Raw genomic sequence first — 22,272 nt, 5'->3', positions numbered from 1 at the left:
GAGGCATTACCCTCGCTAGCTTAAGTCTAGATTTATGTACAGCTTAGGGCTATATTTTATATTCTTATTCTGCAATCTGAATGAAATTTCCTCGAGGTAAGGTTTATCATATTGTTTTCACCGTGAACGGATGGATAGTCTATGACTTAAATTAACTTAACTTCACGCTTTATCCTACGCGGGGTAGAGATGGATAGGCTATATTGATATTTTTTTTATATTAATAACTTGAGTCGAGGCCGTCGAGGCGCAGCGACAAGTATGTAACACAACGATTGTGGGATCACCACTCGAAGTTATATATAAATATTTATTTAAATTAATATTTACGTTACTTCGCTCTGGTGTCCAGGCAAATCGCGGCGGAGTTCTGACACAATTCAATGGAGTCAGACCTTCCCCACGTTCTGCCGAAAATTAATAATTATTTTCAACGCAATAACATAAAATTTATTTACAGTTAGACGCATCTCGAGATTTCACATCACTGGAGGGCCAATGGATCACCAGACGACTTGCACTAAAAGGTTAGTACCTACCAAAGTTCGCCTAATTTTAATTAAAATTGGCCATATTTAATTCCAATTACAATTCAAATCACAATACAAGTAATTATTGATCATTTATTTCTGCGGAAATCATAATTAACAATTAATTGTGAGTTTTACAAGAAAATATTTATTGCTATATATTTAATTGTCAATTACAATTAAAATTTACCCATTTATACCTACATATTTAACAGAAAGTGTAAAAATAACAAACGTATAAAGATTTTAGTGAAATTCTTAGGACAATCTCGCGTGAGAAACTTGAAGTGTTGAGATTGTTAAATGTAAGACAGGCTAAGGAGTGTCCTTGTGAAGGCATCTTAACATGTCACATCCTTAGGAGCTTATTTTTGTCTAGGCTTAAAATATTCTTTGTGTTTTGGTTCAAAGTATGAAAGTAGAAAGTTGTAAAAAAAGTAGTATTATGCTAACATTTATCAATATAATGTCTTTATTCTTATGCCCCGTTAACAATCGACAAGTGGTTTCAAACAATCGCGAGGGTGCCTGTACTGCAGTAAAGAGCGCTAGACTTGTGTGGGATATGTGAACAGGCTATTGTTTGTTCAGACGTCCTTATTGATTTATTAATCCTAGCATAAACGGATAACGTGTATTTATTCATTTATCAGTTATTTTATACGGTCGAGAAGAGAAAAATTATTCTAAACTCAGCGAGATAAATGTACCGTAAGCACTAAATTCGCACAATTTTCACAATTTTCAACTTGAGAATATTATAAACATATGCTTCTCTACTAATATTATGAATCTGATGAGTTTAGTTGGGTGAACGGCTTAGTCTGAAAAACTTCTGGTTATTTTTTTTTTGTGATGTATAGTCCATCTATCGAGGAAGGTTTATAGGTATATGACATCATGGTAATCGTAACCTACTGTATTTGCGGCCAGAATTATCTCTGACATTTAAAAACGCGACATGTTTCACACATTACTTTAGTAAACTATGTAAACAGCTTTGACTCTTACAAAAAAAAAAACAAAGTGAATCAACACTAATATTTTTATCTTGGCACAAAGCTAAAACCAGAATAAAAGTAAAGATGCACTTCTGCCTCACGACGCAACAGGGGTAACTTGCCCGTAGCCATAACAACCCAGAACGCAATACAGGGGAGGTGTAATCTAATATTGTAGCAATATGGAATCCCTCGGGTACCCTACGGAGATTAACTTCAGGAATTTGGGATTAAGGTCTCTGAAGTAATAGAAATGTGTTTGCAAGGATTAAAATATTTGTGGAAATTATCTTCTTGCTAATAAAAACTCCTGGGATAAATGACTTAATATATTTTTTAATTATCCTTTTACGTACATACTCTTTATCAAGCCGAATAGGCATGATAAAAATGATAACACATTTTACTGAAAAATTACTACATTCTCCACATTCTATACACTTAAAGACATGCTATGTATAACCAAGCTATTTGCTGCCACTACATTGTTTACATTGTATTTTATTTTAGTAAAATAAATATATATATGGGCTATACGTTATACGTAGTGAGTATGTTAATGACCTACAGGATCTCAATATTATTTTACACTCGAAAGTCTAATCACGTACGAAGCCTTAGCAATTACATAAAACTACCCCCAAATTGACAAAATAAGTGGCGAGAATCCCACTCTCCGGTGTAGGTAGGTTATATATATAACGTTGTAATCGGGTCACGTGGCCGAGGGTCCTTGAGGGCGCTTTTAGAACTGATCAGCGTCTACACGTGCTGGTGTCGGCTTACTTAATTGATTTTATTGTAATTTAAATTAAGAATATTGATAGTTATTATTTGAAAGTAAAGATATGTGGTATTAATAATATTTTGGCGTTGAGTTCCGCCATTCAATACATCTTCGTCGCTTTTTAGTGGTTAGTTATTTATAACATTACCTTCACAATAACACTTTTTTCTTAAAACTATAAAAATCCAAAACTTGTACGACGTTAACATACTATGTGCTTTTAACGTTTCCAAGAGGAGCGGGTTCAAATCCCGTTGTGTTCAAATTTTGACATGTTTACTAAAAAGTATTATGTAATGCTGCTATAACCATAAAGCGTGTTATTCGGGATCGATGGTTCACGTTGCAGGGCTATGTATATTATATACTCTATAGGTCAATTCACGTGTGAGAGGTGTCGCTGTCGCGCACACTGCTTATCCAAGCGTTGTTAGCGTGACTGCCCGCGCCGCTGCTTTGAACATGTTTCAAATGTTGATATTATTTATGGATTTATTAATTATTTTTAATAGGACCATTGTAGTGCAGTGGGGCAGAGCCTGATTGTAGATTGAACGATGATAGAAGGTTTGATTTTCATTTCATTGCTCTAGTAAGAATATCGCGCCGTTGAATTCCGCCATTCACATGAAATTGGATTGGATTCCGGCGGAAAGTTGAGGATGAAGTGTCTTGACTGAAAACTAATATAATATAATAAATATTATGTTGATGATGTTTATAAATAAACAACATAATTCTTCCAGAGCTACTGCTCTTCTTAAATATAATATATAAATATATATAAAGATATCTAGTTCGCATTTTATCTTAGAAATATACAATAAAAAAATAAGCTATATACAGATAAGATATACAGATACCTACGTAACATTCATCAATTACAATAAAATGAGCTTGAAGCCAGTGCTTCCGTTTGATTTATAAAAGTTTCCTTTCAGTAATATCGTAAAAGGAAAGAAGTGACTAATTAAAGTTTTCGTGGCGCGAGGTAGAGAGCTTTGAAGTCGTATCTGAAAAATTAACGAGTCGATTACTGTCTGATGAGCTTTCTGATCGAAGTTGCTGTTTGCCTCGACTTTTACTGTTAGTTATGTTTTATATTCTGTCTTTGTAGGTTTTGAAATATAAAATTTTTGGTTTTTCAGCTTTTTTGTGGGAAGGCAGAGAAAATTTTGTGTACACTCCATTCATCGCCTTTCGTCTGATTGTAATGTTGGAGACATTACATTGGCACAGTGTGTCAATGTTTCGTTGTAAACGTAAAGAAAAAAGATTTTTATTAACTTTTTTCGTAAAACGATTAACTTTATGTAATCTATCCTTATAGTCTTCCTCGCAAAGTAAAGTATCCAAGACAAAAATATATTTTGAAATTGAAATTTCATTCCTGAGATTAGCGTGTTCAACCAAACAAACACTTGATTATAATATAATATTCATAATAATTTAATATATCGCACACCTCTCACAACAATAATATACTTCCGCACTAATATTTTCAATCGATTTGTATTCTTTAAACACAATATCCTCAGCAGTACGTGTCTCGAATCTATACTATCCTATTTAGACAGTGACTTATAAGGCAACACTAGCATTCGTGAATGGGTTTGCGTGCAATTTTATAGAGTAGTCTAGACCAATAAAGAAATGGCGGACGTATTGTCTGCTCGACATCTTTATAAATTATATCTTTACTATGTTAAAAGCTAAAAATAGTAGAAGAGAGCTTTCGTAGTAATATCTAAAATATTTAATTTTTGTTTGCATGCAAAGCCTGTATTTTTAAATTGACAGGAAGAGTCTGATCACGCATGAGATTGTCTGCTCTGCACAAATTATTCTTAACTTCCACTCAATCACTAGTGTGAGTTATTAATATTTTAAATTTAAGTATTCTCTCGTGTGGATTTGAAACTACTTCTGCGGAGCGTTATTTACTACAGATAAGCGTTCATCATCTGTTTATTGCAATATTTATTATAATTATAAAACAGAAACGAAACACTAAAGTTCTATAAAAAAACTGAAACCTCCATGATTTGAAGTCACTACCCACTAGTCTCACTCACCTCTTATTCATACAACCCAAGTGACGTATGTACCAGTGTATCAGTCCAAAGACGTCATCTGTAATCTTTCTACCATCTGTCTATGTATATCTGTACGTGATTTAGCTTCTAAATTATGTAATAAGGCAATCGAGAAGATATTACTACATCTTAGTACTAAGTAGAAGTACAGTACGGTCAGCGAGTCGTGGCCGCCATTAGCATCAACGGAATCTTAACAATATGTTCCTTTAGCCTAATATGCTTACCTTAAAAAAGCCAATACACGTTTGCCAACAAATAAGAAATCTGGCTCATAGATTAGATTAAACAAGGAAGGTCAATAGCAGAATGAGAGTAGATGAGCCAACACTGCATCGTATCGATTCAGTCGTATGTCGTCCGCCGCCCACGTGGCGTCTGCAGCGAGGCTAATGCAGGCTTTGCCTTTTTTATTTTGCTAAATATTGCACTTACTTCCTGTTTTGTAATTATTGAAAATATGATAAAAAAAACTAAATGGATATTTTTTTAAGTTATAGAATAGTAAAACTGAACGCGGATTAATATTATATATTTTCGACGTCATACACAACAAAATAAATGTTCGTCATATTGGTTTTTTCAGATATATTAACCTTGAGGGTATCAGAAGGCAGCTATCATATAAAATTATAAATGAACGACATAAAAGAAACGTTATCGCATTTATTGTTATTCATAACAGCTGTATGCGGGATTCTTATATTGACGTATAACAAAGTGCTTTTAAATGAAAGCCGCGGTACCAGACCGCCACATCAAACAACGCCCTCTATCGCTAATACATCCATTCAGCACGGCGGGCTCACCTCATCCCTTACTTTTCACGCTGAAACGCGATACAAACAATAATCCACTTTATTACCTATATATAAAGGTTATTTTAATGAGCTCGTTCCCTCATACACCGTTGTAGATTCGAACCCAAATCGATTGGCGGGCGTCACTGCGACAATGGAAACAGTGCCGTATATTGCAGGTATGAGGTAGGATTTCGCGTTGGCGGCATGCGCGGGCACGCAGCCTCCCCCGGGGTAGCCTTCGATCCTGCCAGTCGCCTCGCCGGCGTGGCCCGGACGCGTCCCCGGAACAAAAATCGAAATAAAACCTATTTTATACACAAATATCCACACTTCCCTTCTTTTTATGAAGGAAACGTGCTGGTTTAATATAATAATAAAGATAATTTCGCGTTATTAGCTCTGTGTTAACTACGTTGAGACGATTCTTTTGTATTTTTTAATATATTTTCTTTCATAAAAGCTCAGTTCGAGGTTTGCTTGTGTGTGTGACAGTGATAAGTGTATTTTTGTATTGAAGTTTTCATGTTTTCCTTCTAAGCAGTGAGTTTTCGCGAAACATCCACGTCTCGTCCAGCTTAGTATTTAGAGCTTAGTTATTTCAGGATATTTTCGGGGATCGTTTCGAGGTATTTTCGTTATTTTCATGTGTTGGGTATGACCGTGTGGCTTGTAGTTAGGACCGCAAACTGAACGCTTGTTATCGTCTTTGTGAGACAAAAGGCTTAAAACTGCGGTGTTTTTGACATTCTGCAGAGTTGTGTGCCATAATGAATGCGACACCGATATTACGGGTTAAGTCCAATGTTTGAAAAATAGAAGAAATATACTCTTAGTTGCTTAAAATGTGTGAAAAATAGAAATATATAAAGTAGCTGTTTAAAATAACTCTTAAATAAACAATACATAAATTTTTGTAATAATAATAAATAAATCAGGTTCACGCTCGCAGCGGGGTACGCAGCGGGGTAGGCAGAGGGAACCTAGTGTTAAGTCACTCCGTTCCCCACTTTCCGCCGAATTTTTCGAGGCATTGCGCGTTGAGTCGCGGAACTCAACGATAGGCTTTTGCTCTGGTGCCAGAACAAAGAAATAAAAATATTATTCCATAATAATTCATTCCCTCGAATGGGGATCGAAGCCGCAACCCTCGTGTTACAGTCACACCCTTGTGCCCCTGCGCCACGGCGGCCTCTAGTAATCTCTAATAGATAGTTTTGATATTACTTGTTATTAATATCCCATAAACACAATTATTTTTATTTTAAACTAATCGATGCTAAAAATGAAAGTGACAATATGGATTAAATGTTGCGTGACAATTTAAACTTTATTACTGAATCTAGATTAATTTGTACTGGACTACGCTTGATTACCGTAGTAATTAGTAGACCTGATAAATATTATAGCGAGCTAGCTTTCCCTTTTTTAAGCCTATTTTGACTATAGTAAATGAAAATAGAAACGCGACAGGTTGTGGGTTCGATTACAACTCGAGAAATTGAACTATGTAATATTTTTATTTCCTCGCTCTGGTAATGAGATAAAGCCTATGTTGAGTTCTGCCGGTCAACACCAGAATTTTAAGGAATGTGGAAAACGGAAGTGTCTTAAAGGCAACGAAGTATATTAACGCTAGATCCCCATGTTCCTTCTGCTTGCCTTTGAAGCCAAACACTTATTTAACTTTAGTTAATATAAACTTTTATATATTAATGTAAATTCAAAATTGTTAATTCAGCTTTCCAAATGTAAATAAACACGAAAATAAATCATAATAAGGCATCTTTTCTCATAAATTTTCATAAGACAAATTTTTGAAAGTACTGACGTAAGCCAATTAGCAAGGCAATAAATTAGAATAGTATGACATCAGAGTAATGAAAACTGTCAACACTATGTGGACGAGGCCAATAGAGATTGATTATTATGCACCCTTACTGGTGGCACTATTAATAATCTAGCGGGCGCATCCTTAGTTTCTCACGACATACTTTAAAAAAAAATATTAAACCTAGTTTTAACTGTTGAGTTAAAATTAACTTAAATACTAAGCCAAGTTTCATTTTGATAGATAATATTAGGATTTTTAAGTTGATTTAGAAATTGCAAAATATGCGCAATATTGATACGTTTAATTCGTTCATTGCGCATGTCGTTAATTTGTATGAAAAATACAAAAATATAACTAATAATAACAATGAGAAGCCGCGTGTAACTCGCTAGTTTATTATAAAAACTATTTATAATTACCTCATGTTGTGATGAAACACGCGTATTCTATGAACATGAGTAACAATTACTAGCGTCAGACCTTCACGTGCGGTGTTTCATCGAGGTACGGTTACGCAAACGATTTCCTTTTAATTGCGATCTTTTGAAGTTTTCGCTTCATTTGTTTTGTTTTATTTTAATATATTAATTGTAGAAATCTTAGCTATGGTGAGTTTATGGTGAACCTAAAATATGTATAATCTGTCTAATACCAATGGCTCTCTTTATACCTTCACGCTGTCTGTATCGCTAGTTAGCAAAATATGCAGAGCGAACCTGCTATCAAGACACTCCGTCCCACAAGCACCCCCTAATATTTTGTAAGACATTGCATGTTCATGGAGCTCAACGCTGCGCTTTGTCTTTTCTTATCAAAGTCAGCAAATGAAAATAATTAATTCCTCCGAGTACAAACCGAACCACAACCGTCGCGTTTGCAGTCAGACGTTTTAAAATTGACAACTTTTACTTTAAGTACAACAATTTGTTGTAAATGTATAGAAAACGATGCCGTCGTGGTGCAGTTTAGATTGCACGCGATAGTTGTGAACTTAAATCGCTAGTCAATTAGGCAATTATGTGGTGTTTGATTCTAACGTTCAAGTCCAACACGCAGTCTCTAACATAGGTTAAAAGTGAAGATTTTAGTAATTTTTCATATGGCGTTAATTGAACCATGAAAATTGCATTAATATTCTCATCCCCTCGTCCAGGAAGCGAAGGGCTGAGTTTGACACTAAGTAATTAATATCCTGGAAAGTAGGCTGGAAACTGGAGTACTGGAACTACATGCGGCAAAAAAAGCGGTAAAGCTGAAAAAAGTGCTATAGAAATAAATCAACATGATCAATAGATAGCAAGTTTTTCTTATGTCATACTATTTTGGAAGCCATCTTTAATACTTACGAAAAATGTTTACGCTGGACATCATATTTTACGCAAACACACCTTTACACTTACCTAGTTCATTGCCCGCTGTGCGCGGGTGTGGCGTGTTAATTCATATTTCGTTTACACTTTGCAAGGGAATCGCGTTACTATTTTGTTACGCTGCTGCATATGCACAGGCGAAGAGAACTTAGTGTTATGTCACTCTGTTTTCCATTTATTCTCTGTTTCTCTTTAAAAAATCTTGCTATTCTTTGCCTGAAATAATCATAAACTTATCACTTTTCTTTCGAGATGCTTCTTTCTTCTCGGGATATGAACCCATGATACAAATTATAATTTAAAAAAAAAACTTACAATGTAACATTCCTAATGGAGCATCGTTTGTATTAATTGCTTCCTGCTAACGGTATCTATGCTAATTTAAAACGACACGCTAATTTAATTATTCATTTATTTGGGTCACCCTTATTTATTTTTAAATATCATATTACAGTTTATAGAATACTATTATATAATATATAGTAAGAAAAATATTCATTTAGAAAAGGAAATCGATATACTTTGGCCACTTTTTTTATATAAGGAAAAGATGAAACGTGAGCTTCACAGGACGAATTGAAATAATTCATAATATAAATTCAGAGTAATAAGGTATAAATAAAAATAATATAAAAAGCTTTTCTTACTTTCTGAGCAAGAGAATCGAATAAAGTGTCTTAACACTAGATTTCCAGTCTCCCTCTGCCTTGCTATGTGCGGGAATACGGCGTAAAGAATCGAATTGTTCCACTTTTTCCAATACATTTAGTCTTGGATGCTAAATATTATAAAATGAGGAGTAACTAAAAAAAACTTTAAAAAATGTGAGCTTCACGTCATAATAGGGTAACTCTTCCCACTTTTTTTCACTTTCTGCGTTGTAGTATAATTGGCATAAACATCGTTTTCTTTTCAAAGAGCATGTCACACTTTGTATAATTATTAATTACGCTTTTTTAGAGTAAAGCTTCTATGCTCCTCTAAAATTACCCAAAAAGGTAATACAAAATTGGTAAAGTAATTATCGATAATGCTACTTTCCTTTGATATTCTAGATATTAGAATATCGAATCAAAGTAGTAATTGCATCACCACGTGATTAGCATTTACGACGTGCTGCTGCAATGCTAGCTTTCTATTCATGTTACTATGTAATTAAGTATGTATCTTTCTTTACATTTCTTCAATTCTTCACTAGTGTTTGTCTTATTTCTCCAAAAACATGGAAAACGCAATTTGTTAAATTATGATTGATATAGTCTCTGATATTGACCTTCATACAACAAGGGGAATACCGGGATCATTAAAATATCGGTATGTTTACCCTCGCGTGCGGCAGTGGCAAGGGGAGGATATCGATTTGTAATCTACAGAGAGCGCACGCGAACTTCCTACTTTAAATAATACGATAAAGCTACAATATATTCGTATATAGATTTATATACTCGTATATATATTTCTTAGTCTAACTCAGGCTAACTTTGTCTTTTGTAGTATGAAATATGTTAGTTGTTGGGAGGTTTTACTTCTGCAAATATATCTTGTAAAATAATATTAATATTCCTTCGTGGTTGGAAGTTATTCTATTTAAAAAAATACATATTTTGGTTTCCAGTTCTCGTATCTTCTCATATTCTAACTAAAATTGCTATAACAAAAAAATATTTTTATTTATAAATGCATATAATTTTTGTTTTTTTAAATTAAAAAGAAACTAGTGTTATATTTCAAAGATGAAGCATCTAAAGCTAAAACTTCTGTATAATATTAACGAACTTACGGAAATGAGTCCAAGCATCTTTCACCGCCGCCCGTCCTGTGCCACTCGGAGAGCAACGAAACGAGAGAGAACAAAAAATATGATATGACACGTTTAGACACTAGACAGCTAGCGACGATATATACATAATACTGCATGAGTAGAATAAGCAAAAATATTTATTTTAGCAATCCTTACTTTTTTTAAATTTATATTTTCACTAAACACTACAAACACGTGGTCTGTATTTTTTTTACATTTCCATAATTATCAGCTTTAATTTTATATTCATCTGCTACTTTAACTAACCTTATAAGTAAATATAATTATCTAGATATTTCATTCGAACATTTCTCATAGTTCATTTTATTTCCTGAGTTTCTAAAGTTTAAGAATATTAACATCAAAACGTAATAAAATTAAATAGTACAACAACACAGGGTTGCTCATAGAATCTAACCTACATATAGATACCGTTCATTAACTTTTGCACAGACATTATACTATTTATGTCTCTGTAATTTTTTTTCTAGATATGGATTTTTTTACGCTATATTCCAACCTGCAGGCATTATTTGTATTGCGTTTCTACATATCGTAACTGTGCTTCTTTAATGTCTATGAATATTCATATTATAAACCACACACAGACAACTAGGTGGTGGTGGCCCAGTAATTAGTTTGTTAAGATATTTACTTATTGAATACTGAAGCTAAAAAATATATAGCAGCTCACAGTTTTTTAAAGACAAGGTAATAAACTATGTAATATGTTACTAATATCTCAATATTCCTTAAAACGTCAATAATTTTCTTAAAAAAAATCTTACAACAATCTTTTAATATACCTGCCTATATAAATGATATTGAGTAAATCCCACATCAATTATTGCGCAGTAAATATCTTATTAGCTAATTATAATTGTATAACAATATGTGATGAGGACAGCGCAGACGCAACTGTTCATCAAATCGGTACAATCGATATGCATGCGTGCGTGCGTGTGCACTTGTTATGCGCTTTCTTACGTGACGCCAGATTAGATGCTCTGTTTGTGATAGTCTATTGGCCTTTTGCTAATTGATGTGTGTCTGTTTGTACGATCTTAGACTTTAGATGATGGAAATGGATTTTGCATCTGTTTGATATAGTTGTTGCTTCTCTGATGCTAATTTTATAATTTAAAACTAAAATATTGTTATTTAGTTATTGTTTGGACTGGGAAATTATCTTCCTCCTGATGTTCCCTATGCGCCATAATTTGAAGGCTTTGACGCGTCGTGTTTACAGGCACATTTACCTTCAAGACCGACTCGTGTTGTAGATAAGGAAAGTAGTTTTCAAATATCTTGTAAGCAGAATATATGAAATTAAAACAGATTTTGAATCTTATTGAATTATGTTAATTAGTAATTAAAATAGCTTTACGGTATATCCCGCATATAGCAGAATAAATAAAAAGAACTCGGTGTTAAGACACTCCGACCTCAATTTAGCCCAATTCTCAAGACATTGCATGTTGAGTGGCGGAACTTAACGCCCCGGTTTGTCTTGGTACCAGAACGATCGAAATAAACAATCATATTATTATTATTAGTTATTTAAAAGTAATATCAATAACAATAGAGCTAGAATCCGTCGCCACATACACATGTGCAGCACACCACTTTACAATAAAGTAATCACGTGAAACACTATCCCCGTATCGCACGCCCGCGGCCGCCCGCCGCCGCCCGCCGCCGCCCGTCAGTCGGTCTCGAGCCCGCGTACGCGCGCCATACGCCTTTTACTTATCCGCTCATCCATACTATACGAATGCGTTTTTTTGACAACTCTTTAAAGTGACAGTGACATTTGGTTCTTTTTTTCTTTTCTTTTTTTTCTTCCGAAAATGCGGTGACTTAGTGGCCAGTGTTTTAGTGGAATGGAATGCGTAAATCGTCACGCACGAGCTCGGAAAATGGAGAAGTGACCAGGTTGCGGGTACTTAGATAATTTCAGGCACCACTGCCTCTACCCTGATTGTCGTACCGTTATGATTGCTTGTATTGGTAGTTTCTTACAATAAAAATCACTTAAATAATATTGAAGTGCGTAGAATATTTAATGAGAGAATATATTTTTCTCGACAAGGAAAGATACTTAGTCAAATGAAGACTGTAGTTATTTTACTACCGGATGTTGAGATTTGCCGGCTTTAGGGAACTTTTCCCGTTCTCTCCTAGGCGATAAAGTTCCAAATTTAATAAACTTGGCCACTCTTGTTTCGTAGTTCTAATTCGGTAGTTTCAGTTTCAGGATACGGTCGAAACTCGAATTGATTTTTCGGTGCCTTTTTTGTTTATTACTTGTTTACGTGTGATAGACTCGCGTATAAAATTTTCATATTTTTTTATGATAGTTTTATTTAATTACTTGTTCTGAACTAAAATCAAAACGATAACGATAGCCGTAGATATTATCTCCTATACAAAAGTTAAGCAACAAGTAATAGTTAAGTAATATATTGAGTTTATGTATTATTATATGAAATATTTTTTAACAACCTGCTGTTTAACACCATACATTAATTTGAGCCCTTTAAGCGCAGCAACACAGCGTGTGTTAAATACGACGGTTGTGAGTTTGATTCTCATTAGGAAGTATGATTTCTTTTTCATCGCGCTGGAAAATTTAGCGGTATTTGGGAAGCAGAGTGTTGTACATAGTACTTTGAGAATGGTGCAAGCATCAACCACGCACTTCCTTCTTACGTACTTTTCGATGTATGCATCTATTACAGCATTATATGCAAAGCCTGATAAAGCATGCTATTATTTATACTTCATAAATAAATTTTAATTAATATTTCAGTTTTTCATGACTAATAATCACTGACTGAAATTTTAAGAATGTGATTTGTCACTATATTAACAAATGTAAAATATTAGGTACATCATGAAATTTTCACAGATGAGGTGTTTCTCAAAAACAGAATAAAATAAATATTTAAGAAAGCTTTCTATACAACAAAAGTGACTTTTATAGACAATGGTATTGAACATCATACAAGTCCGACTCGCACTTGGCTGGTTTTTAAGATAAATTAATGTCAAATAATGTTTCTGAGTGCAGCTGTCTGATGAATGCCATATCGATATTTTAGTATTATTTATAACGGTTGTTGGACAATGTGAAACATATAATTGGACTTGTAAGCGAAATCACCTGCAAAGTTAATGAGAGTTTTGTTTTTTTATCAATTTCTTAGTATGTATTTTTTGTTGTTTTTAAATAATATAAACTAAAGATAGTTGATGGCAGGTGTTAAACAATTGGACCAGAGACGGTACTGGCTGCTCACTGACAATGACTCACCAACCAGAATAGCATGGCGCTTGCGCTCAAGCGGGTCACAGTTATAAAAGTAATAACTCTTAACTATTATGGATAGTATCGTATGAAACAGATGTTGATTATTTGTTTTGAATTCTCATATTTTTTGAAATAATGGGGAACTTAGTTGTTATCTTTGTTTGATTTGGGTGTAAAATGGAGAACGGAGTGTCTTGAGTCTAGATTCTCTATGTCTATCCTGCTATATATGCGGCATAAAAATGACATATATTATAACATGCTCTAATTATATCATAATAGTTTATTCTATCTAGCTAGCTCTAATTGTATCTAGATATAAAGTGAAGTGTTGCCTATAATGACTTCCATTGTATGGCAAAGCTCCTCTGCTATACTTCAAGTTCTATTCAGAATACTGACGTATGAAATCTATCTAAAGTGTTATGGAATTAGGCCAAGCATGTCGTGGTTTATGAGCTTATTTTAGAACCCTTTGATTAGTTTTGTTCCATTTTTTAAATTTTATTATTTTGGTTTTGATTGCTTGATTTGATATATTTAAAAAAAACACATAGTTGTAAAAGCAAAAATGAATTATTCAACGTTATCCTGTAAAATTATCGACGATTTAATAAAATGCAATGTTTCAGTTATTCATAAAAAACGCCTAGTTATCGCAAAAATAAGTTGCAAAGTTTGATTGTTCTAAAAAATAAAAAAATCCCCGCACACAGCAGGGTAGACAGAGGGACCTAGTGTTAAGACACTTACTTACTTTCCGCCGAATTCTGGAGGCATTGCGTGTTGTGTGGCGGAACTAAACGCCGCGCTTTTTCTTCGGCACCAGAGCGAAGAAATAAACATAAAAATTTTAATAAATATTTCATCTCTTCGAGTAGGGATCGAACCCACCACCAGTTGTATAAAAGGTAAAACCTATGCGTCTAGAACGTTAAGGAAATTTTAAGAAATGTGTGGTTTCGTGTGAAATGTTTAAACGTCCTCGTTTTGCACCAGCTAGTGACCTAGTGCTGACCTGAACGAGGGTTGAGGCTTTATTTCCTTTTAAGCTTAAATGTCTGAGCAATTAATGGAGTAAACATCGTCGTCTCTTTACGTAACTTGATCTTATTTTGTATTGAATGTTGATGTAATATTTGTAACATAATGAGAATACAGTTTTTTTTTTTCATAAAATTTTTATTTAATTTGAAACCTACATTTACACAACTACTACAGAAATCTGTAGATAACTCAGTTCTCGTTAGTGATTTTGTTCTTTTTATAAATAATTTTAAAAGTTTCCAAAATTAGCTTGGAACAAAGAGTGAGTTAATCTTGTTTACGTTTCATTAACATCATAAGTGCTTAATAGAGATGTACATATCACATCATTATAAATAGTTTATATTTTATGATTACAGACCGACAGACACACTAAATATTTTTATTTATATAGAAAATAAGTATTTTTTATATTTTTTCAGAAAACCACTGAGCCATACAGGCTCTGATTAAGCTACATCGACATTCTTATAAACTTAACAACTCATATCCCATAGTTATATTTTTTATTGCAATTGCTTTAATTTTTTACGTTTTAATTTAATTTACTTTTATTTTTGTAAGAAAATTCAACTTTTTAAGTATTTTCATCTTTTATTGTAGAAAAGTATGAAATATATTATATTTTTTTAACATATTACTCAATGATAACCACCATATATTTATGTAAATATTTTATATGCAAATCAGAGACGCAACGACGCTACTCGCCTCCGAGATGATTCATACGAAACATTAGAGGACTTTAAACTTTTGTTTTTAGCGTGAAGGTTGCCAACTAATAACATGTGCTTTCGTTTTTGAAAGCCAATAGTTTTAAAAGCTTGAGTGTAAATCGACATTTATGATGTCTTTCGTAAGCACATTTTGAAAACAAAAGTTTTAAATTATATTATAAATACGTAAACTTTATTAAGTGTCTTAATGGGAACGGACTGTCTTTAACACTAAGTTCCCAGGATATCTGTGCCTACAGCGTAAAGCTACAAAAATATTTTAAATAAACGTTATTTCTCGTAATTTTCTTCTTGCACTAGGGACTAATATTTCTGTAAATATAGTATACTACGCGTCTCTAAAGTAAAACAAAGTTCTTTTTGTATTTTAAAGCTAACATCGTAAATTCCCTTAACGTTAAATAAAGAACTGCGGCCAACAATGAGAGACTGTATGCACAATACAATGTAGTAGGTATACCTATACCTACATTACATGTACATGTAATACAAAATATTCTGTAGGTACTTTACAAATATTTAATAAAGAATCTTAAGAAAGTATGTTTTTACTAACTTTAATAAATAAGGGAGCCAATTCGGATACTTTAATGAATCTGGAAATCTAGTGTTAAAACACTCCGGCCTTTGGACACTTCCGCTCATTTTCCGCCGAATGAGTTCTTGAAGCATTTCGTGTTGAGTAGTGGAACTCAACGCCGTACTTTGCCTCATTATCAGACCGAGAATAATTCTCTTCGTAATAATTGAAATAATAATTATTTGACAAATTAAACTTTTATCTTCTCTTTAAATGAATATTTCACAACTGACCATACCTTACGTCGATATACGAGTATAATTGCATCACGGATTGCAGACTCTTCTATACCCCGAATGAGTCAGAGGACCGGTCTACGAAATTCCTCAACCGCTTTGGGAATACAGGTCAGGTTAGCGAACGTCTGGTGCAGTGGTAACTTGTACGATTGCTTGTATTCGATTCGACTGATAAAATATTGATAAGCTTAGCTTTGATATGTTATAGTTATTTACCTCGATACATATTTGTAGGGGTGTAATCTATGAAATAAATCAACTCTATACTAGCTTGGACTCAGTTTTTGTTTGTTTTGTAGAAAATTTTCTTTGTACCTGTCTCTAAAATTTCTTTATTATATAACAACAATAATTATTTTGTTTAATTTACCTCTAAATGTCTTGTTTTATAACTATTATTAAATGCTTAATTACATTTATTCGTCGCAATTATATCAAAAATTGAAATTGAAATGTGAACGAATTACTTTCTTGCCAAAACTAGTCTAGTCTCCTTTTTTTTTCACTTTACGTTTATTTATCGTGTTTTAATTTAAATCTATTCCTGACATAACATTCCTTTCACTTAACAACTTTATGAATGAAAAAACGTACTTGACTTCGCCTTTTTTATTTTATTCTGAAATATACCTACAATAGAACAAAATAAATTTACTCAGAATTATAACAACTACCTACAGAAGCTCACATTTATTTCTTTAAATTATACCCTTAAATTTTTTTTAGAGTTCCATCACTCGATACAGAAAAATAGTTTTAAAATAGTTTTATCTAATAATTAGAATCGCTCAAATCCTCTTAAAATGGTATTAGGTTGCAGAAATTAAGTAAAGTACTAAATTGTGATAGTATCTAAATTCTATATATCCTGCAAATCTTAAGCTGCCTTCCGTCCTACTTCGTTTAATCAATTACGTGACTTAACTCTTCCTATTCACTTCATCTGTATCTCTGCCCACAATGGCCAATCTTATATTTGCGAATAGTACTAAAGTTGAATCTTACCGCTTTTATTATTTAATTGGTATTCGTTTAATTGTAATTATAAATATTAACAAATTAATTGAAATCAATACTTTTGATTAATTTTGTATATGAAATGTTGAATTTTAAATTATGCATAATTTGTTCAATTCCCGATGCAAACAGCTTTACTCTTGGAATATTTGACAAATTTGATATTTGGTCGCAAATAAATAAATCATTTAGAAACACTAACTTTTCCGTTTCAGACATTGGTTGATAAAAGCCACAATCAAATGCCACATTAAATTTGCGGAGGAAACACCCACTGAAACTAAAGTTACTATAAGTATCTGTGACTCGTGATAACTGCTTTGATCTAACATATCTTGTCTTTAATGTAATACTTCTACTTTCATGAAAAAAAATTAAATAAACTATACTACTAATATCATTAAACATATAACTATATAGAACTAGTTAAAATTCAAGTTTAATTGATTTTAGAGATCGTTCAAATATTGAAGGGGTACCAACCGCCATAAATTAAAGTTATTCAATGCTGCCAACAATATAATAACAATCTCAATTCTATATTATTCTATTGTTATATTATATCTCCTTGTGCAAAATAATTACCTATCTTCTCTGTACACTTTGGGAGGATTGCGTGGTTGGTACTTTTTGTTAGCAACGTCCCGGGTTCTCCTACGCATCTACTTTATATGCACCGTTCAACCTTCGACGCCGTATTCGGTGACCATACCACGCTATCGGCATTATAAATTCATTTATATTTTATCGATGATTTTGCATTGCTTAGTTATATTATTGTTGTTGTTAAAACAACAATTTAGCCATCTGTCGCTGTCGTGATTACTTTTTAAGGAAGAGAGTGATATAGAAAATACAAGATACTACTATAATAGAATCCCAACTTATGAGTGCCCGGGGGCACATGCGACTGTAAACGCGGCAGATTGTGTGTTCGAATCCCATTCGAGGAAATGGAAAGGAGGAAATTTCATTTCTTCGCTCTGGCTACGAGTCTCTCTGGGTAAAACAATCACTAATACACAACGCCAATTTCAGTATCTTATTTATGCGGCTTTTTATTTTAAAAAGAAATTTATTTGTGCAAGTGCAAGTTGTTTTTTTTTCTACAAACATCTGGTTAGTGTCAACGATGTATAGAAACCTGCTAACTATCGTACAGGGTCAGTATATTTCTTTCATAATCCCTTTCCCTGTTACCGTATTACCTTTAGGACTAAACGGATATGTTTCCTATTATATTGTTCAAAGATAATTAAACATATCTATTTTAACAATATAAATATTGGATGCCTAAGGAGCGACTATAAACGTAGCAGGTTGTGGGGTCGACCTCCCCTCAAGGAAATATTTAATATTGTCATTTTCTATTTTGGTAACGAACCCAAAGCACGGCGCTGAGATCCGCTACTCAACACGCAATGCCTCCAGAATTCGACGAAATTGGATTGGATTTGATGGAACGCATGTAAATCATAACCGAATGATGTAGGTATAGGGGGAGTGGAGTGGACCATTCCCACTCCAGAATAATCCCCTATTTTCCTCAGAAATTTTACTAACAAAAGAATAGCCCTAAAAATTTAAGATATTATTCCAATATTTTTGTACGTTTGTAGCGAAGTAGTTTCCAATGTTGTTGGTTGTGCCAAAAGTTTGCTTTCACAAAAAATACGTATTGTCTCTAAAGCGCGGCAGTCATTTTACAAAGACATATTTTTTCTTCATTGACATTTTATTATTTTGCCGGCTTTGAACTTTTTTAATTTACTATTTCAATTAAACAGTTGCGATAAAGTTTTACAAAACTTTTGTTATACATTCTCTGGCATTCTTTAATAAATGTTCGTTGGTTTTTATATTCTATATTAAGGGTTTTTTTATATTATTATTGTCACTCGTTGGAAGGCAGTCGTGGTTAGGGGTTTGATTACCGCTCGAGGAAATAAAATATTTCATATTTTCTTCGTTTCTGTAACCAGGTCAAACACGCCGTTAAGTCACTCAACACGCAATGCCTTCAGAATACGACGGAAAGTAACAAATAAATAATTAAAGAACACAGCTTACATATATTTTTTGTATTCATTTCTTTCAATTATAATTTATTAAATAAAAGTGGTCTATTATAAAATGCTTATCGATCATTTTGTTGTATTAAATATTGTTTATATCATCAATATCCGTCCATACTAAACGTCCGTACTAAATTAGCTAAATTGAAAAATACGTACCCAAATCCAGTACGCCGCTTCCTCGCCTTCAGGCATTATTATAATAGGTAGATGTCGACACCATGCTTGACCTGGTCCGGGCGGAAATTGCAAAGTGCTTCCCGTAAAGGAACTAAGCTGATGTGATTCCGAAGCCCCTTCAAATTTCCTTTGACAATTTCCAACTAATGTATGGGTGTTTTTGTTGTGCAAGAACAGATTTCTATTCGTGTGTTTACAATTTATCAAACATTTTGCCGCCACATTATAGCGGAGGAGAAACTTGGAAATTAAGGTTGCAATATGATTTAAATTAAATGCAATGTAATGATGATATGGAGTAAGCTAAGCTTTCTCGTTATCTTGTTAAAGTTACGACATCGATAGTAATTTCTCAGGTGACTAACGAAACTAATTTTTATATCGGTTGACAATTTAAAATCCTTTAATATTTCAATACACTATGGTGTATTCTGTATGCTAGGTTATGTTTTTCATTTATTTACTAGTAAAAATAATGTTTAAATGGAAATCAAGTGACTTCCAAAATAAAATAAAAATATCATCATGTACAACTCGTTAAATTCATGATTATTTTCTGTTGGCAAAATATTGGTCTCCCTTTGAAAATATAAAAGTGTATAAAAAAACATAATTAAAACTTATAATGCCGTTAAAGCCGAGAGAGTATGAAAGTACTCTCACTTTCGTTTTCTACGCTACCTCATCTACGAATTATAATTGCTTTTTAACTCTGCATTTTTATTTTACCACTATGTTACAAAACTGTTCATTTAATTTGAAAACGTCTATACCTAAATACAACATTTTTTTACCTTCTAATATGATATAAGATATCACAATTTTATACATATACTAGCGGCCCGCTCGCGGTTACACCCGCGTGAACTATGTTATTATGAATTTCTGTCTCCATGACTACGTGCTAATGACGTCTATGCAAAATTTGACACTCCTAGCATTTGTAGTAATGAAGTTTCATACAATTTTTCAACCCCTATTTCTTCCCCTTAGGAGTCGAATATTGCAAATTCCTGTCTTAGCGAGCACCTACGTCCTATAAATAACTCCTATGCAAAATTTCAGATTCCTAGCACATGTAGTTACTGAGATTTCTTGATGAGTGAGTGACCTTTCGATTTTATATATATAGATTATAAAAAAAACTGTGTATTTGCAAAGCTCTCGTTCATAAAAAGTCCATAAATTTGTAATCTTCAAATATTCTGTAATAACCTGTACTTATAAAAGTAACTATTAGTACTATTATTTCAATTCAATATTATAACATTTTTCGTCTTCAATTTAATTATTAAAAAAAAAATCAATACAGTTACTGTGTTGTTTATTCAAATAATATAAACTAAAATAAAATTACAGGGGAACTTTACAAACTTTGCAAGGGTACTAAATTACTTAACATTGTTGAAATACAACATACTTTTCGCTGGAGATAGCGTCCGAAAGTATTAAAAGATTGAAAGAATTACTAGAAAACGCCGTCGTTTTCACTTATACACTTATTTTAGTTCAAAAATAGATATTTGCCACATTTTCAAGTCCATCTAATATTATTTGTTAGGGTTATTGAAATAATGGAATATCATATTTTTTTATGTTTTTAAATAGTTATTCCACACTTCCAAAAGTTATTTAGGAAACTAAGAAAATAATAATAAATAAATGCTTTATTTATAAAATTTAATAGATTAAGAGATACTAGATTAATATGAGTTCACAGGGAACCTAATTTTCATATAACATTTCCTAATATTACATACACAGCAGGTACCTGTCAGGTCTACTCGCTCATTTTTACCCAGCGTTACATTAATTCATTGTTAGTCTTTTTGCGCTATCATTGTTTGCTCTCTCATTTTCATATCACATAACGCCTTCATTTTGCCGTTGTTACTTACGTAAGGCCTGTGTTATTGTTTTCAGACTAGATCACTAATAGGTGAACTATAAAAAGTCGTTACGTATGAGAAGCTATTTTTTTTAAGTGCGGTGTAAGATAGTTGATTTTTTTTCTATTTTCTTTTTATATTAGTATCTACTCTTTTGTTTTCCTCATCTTATTGGAATTAGTGATATAACAGTCTTCTAATTTCAACTCACAAATACTCATCTAAATATCAATTTAAATAACAAATTCTAATGACTATTTTCCTTTCTAAATCAGTATAAATCAACTTTGGGAATAACAATTATTTTAAATATAAAAATTTTCCAATGAGGACTTAAATTCATAACCCATCCTGAAAAGTTAGATATATCGCATAAGCGCTATAATATTTATTCAATAAATATTTTAATATTATTACTCAATTTTTATTGACTTGCAAATCATTAATATCGTGTTTTACTATTACTTCCTACTGGCGAACGTTTAATTTCACAAATTTCTCTTACATGATTTTATATTTCCTCTAGCTGTTACTTAATCTGCATACTCCGCCAATATTTGCAAGTACGCAGTTTTACTCAGAGCAGGTTAGGCGGAAAGAATCTAGAATCAAGACATTCCGTTCCCCAGTTTGCGCCCATTACGGCGGAACTCAACGCCGTGCCTTGTGTACCACAGCGGGAAATTTAAATTAGTTTACTTATATTAATTTATCCAAATGGAAATCGAACCTGCAAATATCGCGTTTACTGCGTCTAAATATGATTTGCATAAAAACCTTAAAAAGAGTATTATTATAATGCAAAATTTTTATTTATACGGTCAATAATTTTATGGTAAGTTTTAATTAATTATCCAGTAGTGTTATGTTAGATTATGTAATTATACGCACCTACTATAAATAACATACTTAGTTATAAAGAAGTCTATTGTTTCTCCTTTATTCTCAAGATGCTAATCTAATAGAATAGCCTGCG

At 32.8% G+C, this 22,272-nt stretch overlaps 1 protein-coding gene across 5 annotated transcripts in view; it reads left to right on the top strand.

Moving 5' to 3' along the window:
- The window catches only part of LOC146540162 (uncharacterized), a 56,796-nt gene that overhangs the window by 4,033 nt on the left and 30,491 nt on the right, over positions 1–22,272 (top strand). For 2 of the 5 annotated variants that reach the window (XM_085207375.1, XM_085207374.1), the window contains exon 1: positions 11,943–12,154. The gene's annotated coding sequence lies outside the window, so the exon portion shown is untranslated. Of the gene's footprint in view, positions 1–460; positions 528–11,942; positions 12,162–22,272 lie in introns of those variants that run through there. The other 3 variants (XM_085207376.1, XM_085207373.1, XM_085207377.1) reach the window with 2 other exon arrangements.

This window comes from Heliconius melpomene, chromosome 3 (genome assembly GCF_056956725.1).
Source record: "Heliconius melpomene rosina isolate 202511_hmr_F chromosome 3, ASM5695672v1, whole genome shotgun sequence".
NCBI lineage: Eukaryota > Metazoa > Arthropoda > Insecta > Lepidoptera > Nymphalidae > Heliconius > Heliconius melpomene.
The sequence above is the reverse complement of the archived record's forward strand: the minus strand, read 5'-3'. Positions and strand labels throughout refer to the sequence as shown.